Genomic DNA, 12,488 nt, shown 5'->3' with positions numbered 1-12,488 from the left:
ATTTGGACACTTGTACATTGATGTAAATCTGACTGAATCCTTCACTGGTACAACACAGTAAGGCATGGAGGCAAAAAAATATTTGTGCTCCTCCCCAATCCTGGGAGTTTTGCAGAGTTATGCCACGGCTTGGCCTATATAAAACAGAAAGTTCCTCTATCTGTTCCTGGGGATTGTCTGAATGAAAGGCTGACTGTCCCTGTCAGTCTTCTCTACTTATATCAGCAGCAAAGTTCAGTGAGGGCGTTATGTTAGTCATACTGGTATTCACCTGCTGGGGACTCCCACACAGGAAAATAATCTTTAGGCAGTCATTTCTGTCAGGTTTCTGAAGCTGTGCTTTTATAGACCAGTGTGAAGGAATCAGAAGTACAGCAAAGCCCTGGCCCAGCAAGTTGAGTGGAGTAACTCACTTATAGCAGTACAAAGCAACAATGCAAAATTCCTATCAACTTAAAAACAGATTTAAAAACAAACACACCTCAAAAGTGCAGATGAAGAGTTCCAGCTTAAGTAAGAGTGTTACTAAGAAATAAATGCAGGGTGTGGAAGACAAGAAATCATCTGGGATGTAATTACAGTTCATTTATACTTGTGGCACTGCACAAGAAATTCCAGTTAGTAGAGACCAGAACTGTGCAGCTGTTAACTACATCGTGGCCTTGAGCAAAACCCATTTCATTGCCCCTATTAATTCTACACTGTCAATTGTTCATTCAAACAGGTGAAAATGAGAAGGCTCAGAACATATTTAATTCCACATTTCCATATTTGTTCTCTGCTTAAACTAGCCATGAATCTGGCAGTAGTGAGACTGATGCTGACCTGAAGGTATCTGTTCATCAGGGACAGGAGGTACTGTTGGGGCAAACAAGCATGTCCAAAGAATGCATACCATATCTTTAAAAGCAGGGCCTGTCTAATAACTGTATGTTTAACAAGAAGCAAATACACATCTCTTTGTTGTTTCCAAAGGGAAGTGTTTTCTGTCAGCATTCTCAGGAACATCATCAGATTTCAAGCCATTTGGTTTATGTCTGCATCTGATCTTGCCGATTATGTAAGAAATATACAAGGGTTGCTCATTAGAAGTATGATCAACAGAATGCTGAAAGCGTTGTGAATAGTTCTGTTAACGCAGTGAACCTTAGATCAGGCCCAAGACTTTCAGAACTTATGCCAGGACATCATAAAGTATCTTGTTTGATGTAGCTTCTGTAAACCTGATAGTCTGGTCCACTTGCTGTTCTTCACAACAGATATCTGTTCCAAGGGCATTAAAAGTAAACACAGGGTGCATCTACATGAGACACTATGTCACCATAGCAGCGAGCTACATCACAGCGACGTAGTGTTGGTGGGCACAAACCATGACACTGATGCTATGTCACCATAGTGATGAACCATGTCACCATAGCTTGTTGCTATGAAGATGTAGCATTTACAAATAACCATGCACCATTGGGACTGTGTAGACTGCACTCAGGGACACTAGCAGACACACCCACAGAGTCCTATTTTCATATTTCCTATGAAGCTATGATCCAATCTGCAGCAACTTTGGAATTGTATTACTAGGGCCTTTTAGAGGGATTTAAGCCTGTGACTGTTGAACAGATGAACAATGGAAAGATTTAAAAAAATGAATAGAAATAGCAAATGTGATGTGGGCCAATTCTCCAATGGTGAAACTCTACTCTTCTATGTAGAGCAGACTATTTTCAGCTCTATCCCACATAAGAAAAAAAGGAAGGAGGCAATATGCTCTTTTCAACCACTAGAGTTGTAGGGGTATTGCTGCATATTTCCCTTTATCTTTCTGAGACCATATATTCCAAAAGATGATTTAATCTTAAGGGACATCATTCAATATTGAAGAGTCCATATTTATTCCTATCTTTTAAAAAAAAAACAAAATGCACTCAAAGGCATGGCGCGAGTTACAGTTTTCAAATTGTGCAGCATGCACTTACACTAAATGTGTCTTTAAAGACTTTCAGTAGCCTGTTGCCATTATTTAAATGATAAGAAGCTGTTCTCAACTCTCTCTTCCCATATGGAGCAAAAAGGTCTCCCAGGTGTCTAACAACTTCGAACCTCCTTGCAAATCTAGCATAGACAGATGCTGAAGTATTTTGTAGGAGGAGGAATAAAATCCCAGTTCCAGATTTAAAAGAGTCAGGAGCTTTGCCTGATGCCAGTAAAAATCTAGGAGTTTCACGAGCACTTATTTGAACAAGAATCTCCTACAGTTGAAACTTTACCTAAGAAACTGCCCATGCCAACACATCTGGAAATTTAAATAATTGATTCCTCTACCCCTCCCCCACCTTATTTCATTTTTGGTAGTGACTCCTGGCAGATATCTGGCACATTAAACCAGTGCTTTTTAACCTTTTTAGACTCAAGGCGTGACTCAGAAAATACAACCTCTTACATTTCTCTCTTTTTTTTTTTAACTACAGAAAAATAATAGAGCAATTCTTCTGTTGCAAAGAACACAGAAAGACCATAATACGTCAGAATGTTTTGGCACTATGGATTCCTATATGAAATTTCTGGGTTTATTTTGTGAGTCATGTGCAAGTGTTTGCACACCTATCAATGCTCATATTGTGTGGTACCCAGCGGCACTCCTAAGAGGATCTCATGTGACCTCAGCTGAGAAACACAACATTAAAATAATCTGTTGCAATTAGAGGAAGCTAATCTCACTGGTCTGATTGCTCATTCTTTGTGCTTTGACTGCTTCTTTTAAGTTACACTCCTGGAGGAAGAGGATTGAGGGAAAACTATAATAAGCATCCTTAATGGACTACTTTTGCCAAACAAGTAGTTCACTATCCTTCTGTGGAACAATCTCAGCAAATTAAATGAAACAAATACAATATGACAATGTTCCGCATTTTCCACCAATGATTCAGATGCATCTCCTTCAGTCTGCATTTTAGTGTCTACACAGTGTTTATATTTAGTTAAATGGAGAATCCAGAAAATGACCCTTTTGCTGCCATGCTGTTATTATGAACCAGTTAAGCATGTATGTGTATATGTGATTTATATCTCAGTTTCTGTCTTCCTCCAAAAGTTGTTTCCGACAGCAAAGAATAACCTCAAATAAGAGGCAGTGGTACTTTCTTTTTTTGATGGATGTGTAAAAAAAATTCTTTAAGTGTCTCAAATTCTACTGTGGAACACTGGAGTTTATTACATGAGGAGCAACGTGAGCCTGAAACCAGGCACCCAGAGCAGCAGCGTCACAATAGTCTTTATACAAACATTTGAACTAAAGAAAATGAACAATAGCTTTCATTATCTACAAACAGCCTAACTAAACAGACCCTTCTGGGTGGTTTTGTAATCACTACAATAAAACCCTTTCTCCCTATGGACTCGCATTAAACTTCAACTTTCTTCTGTTGTTCAATACCTAAAAAAAGCTTACCAACTTTTAAGCAACACATTCATAATTTGATAGTCTTATCACTATGTCTGTAGCAAAGATCTGAAAGAAAAGTTTTGAACTACATAGGGACAAAATTCTTTTATGATGAAGTAAGGCAAATAAATTCTGAAAATGATTGCTGCTTGATTTTCTGAATGCCAGAGCATTATCATTGTCTGGACCCTGAAACTGAGACTGAAAAAAAATAATTTCAATCATCTTTCCATCAGCAATGTGAATGTTTTAAAAAATATTTGAAAGTTATTTTTATTTAAAAAATAGGTAAGGTGTGACACCATAAGAGGTGAAAGAGGTTGAGTAGAGGACTGGAATAAAAGGTAAGTAGAGGACACACAGTGTGCATCTATATACTACACTTACTGGAATTAGGGTTCTTTATAGATGTTTGGGAAGGTTAGATGGAAGAAACAAATCCGACCTGATCTAATTTAGTTTGTCTGAAGAGGTGAGGTGAACTAAAGTAGATTGGGCATGAGATAACCCACTGTACCTAACATCTGTACACATTTGGAAAGCAGTCTGGGCCTGGGAAAGCCCAGTTCTTCCTAACCCGCACCCTGACCAGACTATTTTTAGCCCCCTGACCTCCCACCCCCAGACAGGCAACCCATGGACCCACCAACCTTGCCGCACAGACCTGCCAGCCCCACTCATCCCATCAAACCCCACCTCACCCCTGACTTAGGTTGGGTGTCTGGGATAGCTCCCAGCATGGGCAAACATGCATACAAGCTGCTGCGGATCTACAATCATGCATCTTAAAGTAAGCCATGTGATTGTAGATCAGGTACAGCAAATGGCTGCATGTACCCTTAGACTGTAGATGGTCTGGGATGGTATGAATGAATCATAAGAACTGTTCATATTGTTTCATAAACAGAAGTTCGTGCAATAACAAAGGGACTCCATTTGGACTGTAGGAACTTGGACCTTTATTTAAAGTGCCATGTGCTCAGTATTGTTGCGTGCATCCATAACGTAAAGTGTGTGCATGGAGACATTGTAAACTTCTGCAAGCACATGGAACTTTTTGATGTCATCCTTTTTACTTACTACTGTATATCAGCCACATTTTTCAGTTCTTAAGCAGGTAAAACACCAATATTTGGTCCTATGTATATAACCATTCATATAATTGTATTTCATTATTACTTATCTTTTAAGCAAGCCTCTAACAGGTATATAAACAACACATGGTTTATTGGGTATGAATAGAGCTAGGGTTAACTCATGGGTTCTCAAAGACCAGTGCAGGGACTGGAGGTGAAAATTGGCTTTTAATGTGCATACATAATTGAGTTATAGAATACATGGCTAGTTAATGAGTGACATTATAACAAGCTTCCTGTTTGTGAAACCTTGAAAGATGTGACTGTCTGGCACCAAATATGGATGTCATTGTGTTAAGTGAGACTGTTGAGTCTGTGACAGGTACAAGGTGCAATGAAGGGGAGAAAGTGGTTTTAGAGCTAAATAAAACTGATCTTTTGTGATCATTACAGTGGCACAAAACAGCAAGAGTAGGATTTTATTTTAATTCTTGAAGCACAGCAGAGTGCTGGTACTTAATGCTAGAGAGTGAATTAGCTATGAATCATGCCTCTCTTTGTGTGAAGAATATTAGAAATCATCACATACAAACTGTGAGTTGAGAAGTGAATTGTGCCCTCCTAATCTAAAATCTCCTCTTGTCTCATTATAGCCAAAGACAAAACTTTCATTGGCATCAACAAGAGCAAGAGAGCTTACTAGGTGGCATGGAAAATGTCTGTCATTCTAAATGCATATATACAATGTATTTACTATATATATATATCATACTACATACCCTAATACCATACCACACCATATATAAACATATATACAGTATTATATTAGCTATCAAACCCATCTTTTTACTGAAAATTAATGATAAAAAAATGGGGTGCATGTTTTAAACAAAGAAACTGATTTCCCAAAAGTTTGGTCAAAAGTTCTCTTTCCTTCAAATTCTAAGATGACCATGGCATCATTGGTTGGTTTGGGTTCTATGAATATGTAAAAGACTGATCAGGCCAATTTGTGCTTTGAACTACCTATGGCACACTGAGAAAGATGCCACTCTGAGTTGCTTGATCAAAAGTATGGCTTGGCAAATCAATAGCTGGGCTGGCATCATGATTTCGTGTAAGCCTATTGCAATTTCTGATTGTGTACCAACACTATATCCCCAAGCTTGCTGATTTAGTCTTGTAGTGTATGCAAACATGTACCATCATGAATGGAACAAAGTGGCTTTATGTATTTTATAATTTTATATTTGAATTACTTTCAGTGAAAATACTTATTGTTTCATTTTGTCTTCCCAATACAAAATGTGTATTTATTGGATAGCTATGCAAATAAATACAGTAATTTGGGTAACACATTTTGCACTTATTATATTATTATGAAACAAAATCTTTAAAAAATAATCAATTACTGGTAAATGTATGAAACAAATTTAAAAAACCCTCACAGAGATTTATTTTAACCATATGGGTGTTCATAGCTAGATTTTCTAAAGGGTTCACTAGCATCCAGAAGCTTTTGTTTAGTCATTAAATGAATGGCCAAGTTTTCAAAAAAAGCTGAATTCTTACCATCATTTAGTTAAGCCACTGGGTTCTGAAAACTTTTGACAATCTGACCTTTAAAGCTTAATTAAAGGGACAGACAGTCTTCCATTACAGTCAGGCAGCCCATTGACTGACCACGTGTTCCAGAAGTTCAAAAGGGCAGAGTTTGACTTGAAGTCTCTAAGTCTAAGGTTATTTTAACTGCATACACAATGACTTACTAAATCTAACCTGCTTACACTAATGCATCAAATTAGTATTGTTATTCTAGAAGTTCAGAACTGTGACAGAGCATGGGATAGCACTGAAGTGGCCTCAGAAAGCATTAAAATATAATTAATTATGTCCTGCAAGTTACAGTTCTTGAATCATTAACAAGTTTGGGAAAGCCAGTACAAGGTCAGATAGGCCTTGCTCTGCAATGGAGCAGTACAGCAGAACAAAACAGACATACCATAACCTATTTGGGTGAAAACAGAATTTTACCTGATATAATACACCACAGAAGATACTTGTTTTCAAGCTTGGCTAAAATGCAGGCCTTAGAGCACATCTCTGCTGTGAATTTTATTACAAAATAACAACAACAACAACAAAAGATTATTTGACTACATAGACTAATATATAAAGGCCTTACAGTATTGGATTTATCTATTTTGAACAATGTCTCAGCTTTTGTTCTGAGTATTATGAATCAATACCAGATCATATATCGTTTGTTTACATGTTATCCATTTAGACAGGGAGTTTACATCTTTAAAACTGTCTCTGTTGCACAGATAAATTAAAGCCTGATTAGCATTAGCATATGAAAAGCAAACTATATAGTGACCATATTGCTACAGCTCTTTAGTAGATAATATATATACAGCTGGAAATAGTTGAAATAAAAAAGATATTTATGCCAATCATAACCTGGTGCAGTGTAGAATAGCAAGCAACACAGTTTATGTCTATACCAACCATACAGTTGGTCCACCAACCCATAAGGATTCTTGCTTTGTATCTTCTGGACCACCATGGCAAAAATATCATCTCAATGCTACTTAAAAAAAAGGAAATTTAATTAAGCTTACACCTAGAGTTGCCTACCTGATGTCTGCTTATTATGTACTGTTATGTACATTGCATATATATGTACATGCATATATTCATTGCATGTGTGGAGAGATAAGGTGATCTGTCCACATGCTGATTCAATCCCTTGGGTCTGCCTCAGTTTTCTTCAGTGATAAGAGCAAAGTAACCAGCAATATTTCCTAGGCATACAAAGAGTATAATTTAAAGTTAGTTATTTTTAGGGTTCAGTCCTGAAAACACTTATGCATGCACTTAATTTTAAGAAATATCAAGAAGTATAAACTGTGGTATTTGCTGTTTATACTGTATGTTATTGGTGTTTTTTTTAGGGCAGAAATGTCATGATACATTGTACACTGTATTTGTGTCTGATAATTCAGACAGTTTTTTATTGAGTTGAAAGTGTTTCTTTAATACAACTGTTCCCTGTTGAACAAGGTTGCATTTCAGACTGGTATATAACTTCATACTCATCATACTCAGTGCCTGACCATACACATCTTTAAAGAAGTGTTTCTGGAAGAGGTAAGACAACATTCTGAATTTAAGTGATACACTCTTGGACTTTAATGAATCCTTAATAAAAAAAAGACAGATAAATTTATAGCAAAGTCTATAAAAATATTTGATAGTGCTGTTTCCACTGGACACCCACTAGGAACTTTCTATAGACAAGTGATTAAATTGTAGAGATGTATTATTATTTCCTTTTGGAAAATATATGAAATACAATTATATTTTTATGAATTTGAAAAAAAATACCAATGAACTTTTTGCTATTTTACTTTGATAAAATAGTCTTAGACTAGAACAATAGAAAGGACCAACACAATGAGCACAGCATTGTGCAATGTGGTGAACAAGGTACTTTTGATGTGGTGGATATTAGTACTGAAATTTCTTGACCTATCCTAATATTTTTCTTACAACAGACTGGAATGACTAAGCAATTGGCAGCATGCTGGGAAGCCGTGTGTACTCTGTAACAACAGGTTGTGCTACAGATAGCCAGATTCATTGTGTTACTCTGCTCACCTTGACTTGCTTACTCTTAGGATCACCTTTCTACTGTGGAAACTTCAGAGGTCTACAAGCTTGCCAGTCCTTAATAAGTACGTATTAAATCAATGTATAAGTTAGTTTTGTAAATCCAAGGCTTTCTTAGAACAGTGCAAACAAGCAAAGAACAGCACAAATGGAAACAAGCTAGCATAAGGCTAAGGATGTGTATCTGCATTACCTACCCCAAGGTTACTTTCTTCTAAATCAATTGACTTTTCTTTATACAGACTCTGTGACCACTTCACCAGTCATACTCATTTTCACATTTATTCTGTACTGGAAGGAGCAGAAATGTCGGATTGAATTCTATAATATAATTCAATAGTTGTGAGATGGTTTCCAAGGTAACCTTAGCAGCCCAACTCTTATGTCATTTATTTGCACTGCAATTTCAGTGCTGCAATTCTACTATATTTTTTTTTGTTTTTACACGGTCATACTCATCATTATAGATTAGCTGTGGTAGGCTGGGTTGGTGATGTGAAGCATCTCTAAATCTAATTCAATTATCTGGTTAAGATGAATTTATAGCTATCTTGTTTCACTGTAGTGGCTCACAGCAGATAGAGAGAACTGGTATATTTTGCCTCGACTATTCAGAGTCACGTTCTGCCATTAGTTATATCCTTGAAACTCTATTCAGGGAAGTTGCCTGTGTGTAACAAAGAGCAAAATTTGTCTTTAAATGATTCAGTGTTCCTGATATTTTGTTACAGGATGTTTCATTACATTCGCAGCATGTTTACTATACAGTGTCCAAACTGTCTTTGACTCACTGAATTAATGACTGGATGAATCACAAGCACCTACTTAAAACCTTTGTATCCGTTTCTGAGTTATGGTTAAATGTTCATCGGTTTGCACTGACTCACTGCTATGCTCCAAAAGAGCTAGTTAACCATGTTAGTCTGAAGTCAGACAGAAGACAGGGTAGATTTGCACCTCACAGGCTAAATAAATGGGAAATATATACAATAAGCTTTTGTGAGCCCAAGCTCACTTACATATGCTTTCTGATTACTGCTATGCTGCCTTTTTGTGCTTACTAATTATTCAGCAGAGTTTATCAGCCATTTAACTGAGAGCAGAATTTGGCTTAGATGAGATGTTTTCTAGGACAGAACGACCCAAATGTAGTGATGCTCTTGAGATTTCTAAGAGAATCTCAGTCCGGGACCATTCACAGAATCATAGCATCATAGAAAATGAGGGTTGGCAGGGACCTCAGGAGGTCATCTAGTACAACGCCCTGCTCAAAGCAGGACCACCCCTAACTAGAGCATTCCAGCCAAGGCTATGTCTAGCTGGGTCTTAAAAACCTCCAAGGATAGAGTCCACAACCTCTCTGGGCAACCTGTTCCAGTGTTTTACTACCCTCCTGGTGAGAAACTATTTCCTAATATCTAACCTAAACTTCCCTTGCTGCAACTTGAGACCAGTGCTCCTTGTTCTCTCAGCTGCCACCACTGAGAACAGTTTAGCTTATCCTTTTTGCAGTCATCCTTCAGTTGACAGCTGCTGTTAAACCCCCCTCAGTCTTCTCTTCTCCAAACTAAATAATCTCAATTCCCTCACTCTGTCCTCAGAAGTCATGTGCCTTGGCCCCTTAACCATTGTTGTTGATCACTCCTGGACTCTTTCCAATTTTTTTCACATCCTTTCTGTTATGGGGGCCCCAAGACTAGACACAGTACTCCAGATGTGACTTCAACAGTGCTGAAGAGAGGGGAAGAATCATTTCCCTTGATCTGCTGGCAATGCTTCTACTGATGCAGCCCAGTATGTCATTAGCCTTTTTGACAACAAGGGCACACTGTTGACTCATATCCATCTTATTGTCCACTTTAACCCCCAGGTTGTTTTCTAGAGAGATGCTTCTTAGCCAGTCAGCCACCAGCCTGTACCAGTGCATGGGATTGTTCTGTCCTAAGTGCAAGACTTTGCACTTGTCCTTACTGAACCTCATGAGATTTCTTTTGGTCCAATCCTCGAATTTGCCGAGGTCTCTCTACATCCTAGCCCTGCCCTCCAGCATATCTACTATTCCCCCCGGCTTGGTGTCATCTGTAAACTTGCTGAGGGTGCATTCTGTCCCATCTTCCAAGTCATTGATGGAAATATCGAACAAAACTGGCCCCAGGACTGATCCCTGGAGCGCTCCACTCGATACTGGCTGCCAACTAGACATGCAGCCATTGACTACTACCCTCTGAGCCCAGTGATCCATCTTACATTCCTGAGAGTCTAGTTTCCCTTGCCATTGCATAGCTTACCTAAGCTTTGGCCTCTGATCTTGCTCATTCTGGATTATGAGCATTAACAGGATAATAATAGTTTAAGCAGGATAATCTTTATAATCCACACTTTTCTGGATAATCAGGTGTTTTAGGCAGCAGCAAAGCACTTTATTCATACACATCATCGTTTTCTTCAAGGTAAGAGTACTCTAATGTAATATCAATAACATTTCCCAAACTGTTTCTAGGCTTTTGAACTGAAAGAGCTGTGTTCAAATTGCATCTAGCATTTACATAGGAACTTTCATTTCATATACAATCTTACTGCAGTATTTTTCAGATAGGTCTTCGGGATAGGATTATCCATTAAATCTTTGGCCACTATTCTGTCCTGACTCATCCATCCCCCACCACACTGGAAGAAGATTAGATTATATCCGAGGCATACTTGTTAGTTCAGTGGACAAAAAGAGGAGCAGATATAAGTAAGGGTGGTAGTTTTTAAGTTGAACCAGATGTGAGTCTAGCCTAGTGCAGTTGTACAGATGTAAATGAGGACAGAATTTGGCTCACCTAATATAAATAGATTGAGCTGACATTCATGGCCAAGGCAGATTTCAGGCTTTTACCTGAGTCAGCAGTTTCGTCCAGGAGTGAACAAGTCAAGCATGAAGATTTAGATGGAACTGTCTATATGTTATTATAGCATTAATAGCACATGTTATTATAGCATTAACAGGAAGAACAGAAATATTTGTGCAGCTCCTCCTTGGGCTTCAAAGTCAATTTCTCTGTGTAGATGATTGACACAGCAGCCAGATGAGAAATGTATTACATAACATCAGGAAGAAGTCATGCAAGTACTTCACTGACTAATGTCCCGTGTCCAGGAAATTAGAATGATCAGCACAGGTCACCTTCAGATTAGCTTGTTACTATAAGGTTCTTCACAGAGTATTGTGTGTCAGCAACCTTTTTATTTTTCTCCCAACCCAAGAGGTATCATCAGTAACCATAAATTAACAAGAATGGTGGTAGAGATGCAGCCCTATACAAAGAAGCAGCACAAGACCTATAAACCATTTAAGTCATCTGTTAGTGATATTTTATTTTATTCACTGAGAATAAGTTAGTGTTTGTTCTGAGTCACGGGGCTAGAATCTATTCTGTTAGGTGCTAAAGTGTGATTCTATTCGCTCTGCTTGGGACCCTGATAAAACCACCTTTTGTAACATGCCATCGCCTGAACCTAAAAACAGGTTCTCGTCCATTTAGAAGGTACACAGTCCTTTTCTCCTTTTCTGTCTACAAATTTCCAAACTCCCATGGCCTATGCTGTCCTTAGAGGAATTTTCTGCACCTTTGCAGTCAGGAGTGAGGCATTTTAGAAGAACAGTATATTTTGTCCTATAGTGCTTTTCAACCTGACGTCTATGGACCTCCGGGGGGTCCACAGACGATGTCTAAAGTGTTCGCAAATAATGACTATGATCAATCAAAATTATGTGAATACCCACACTTACAAATCAAAGGGCCTCACACTTCCTTTCAAAATTTCCAAAGGGGTCTACACCTCCATTCAAAACTTTTTAGGGTGCAGCAAATGAAAAATGGTTGAAAACCACTGCTATAGATAAATAGAAAGCTGTATTTGCCAAGGATATATGGCAATATTCTAATTCTACACAGTGTTAGAGTGTAGACTATAATTATAAACAGATTATTTTCACATAAACAAATCACACAAACACTGTGATCAGCATACCTCACCTGGGCTACACAAAACTTCACAGCTATTCCACAGTTTTGCACAGAACAAGGATGCGGTAGCAACAGCAGAAATTAGTGAAAATATTTGCAGAAGAACAGAAAATATTCCTCTGCCCTGCAGCAGGGGTACCAAACTCATCAGGATCTATGGGCTGGATGAGTGTTATGGGGCTAATCTGCACACAGTGCACAGGGCTGGTGTGGGGTGGGTGCCACATGCAGTGGATGCTCTGAACCAGTCTCAGGCACCACATGCACTGTGCACGCTAGCCCCAG

The sequence above is a fragment of the Crocodylus siamensis genome, chromosome 2, assembly GCF_052110815.1.
Source record: "Crocodylus siamensis isolate JL-2025a chromosome 2, ASM5211081v1, whole genome shotgun sequence".
Classification (NCBI taxonomy): domain Eukaryota; kingdom Metazoa; phylum Chordata; order Crocodylia; family Crocodylidae; genus Crocodylus; species Crocodylus siamensis.
This window is presented reverse-complemented; position numbering follows the sequence as displayed.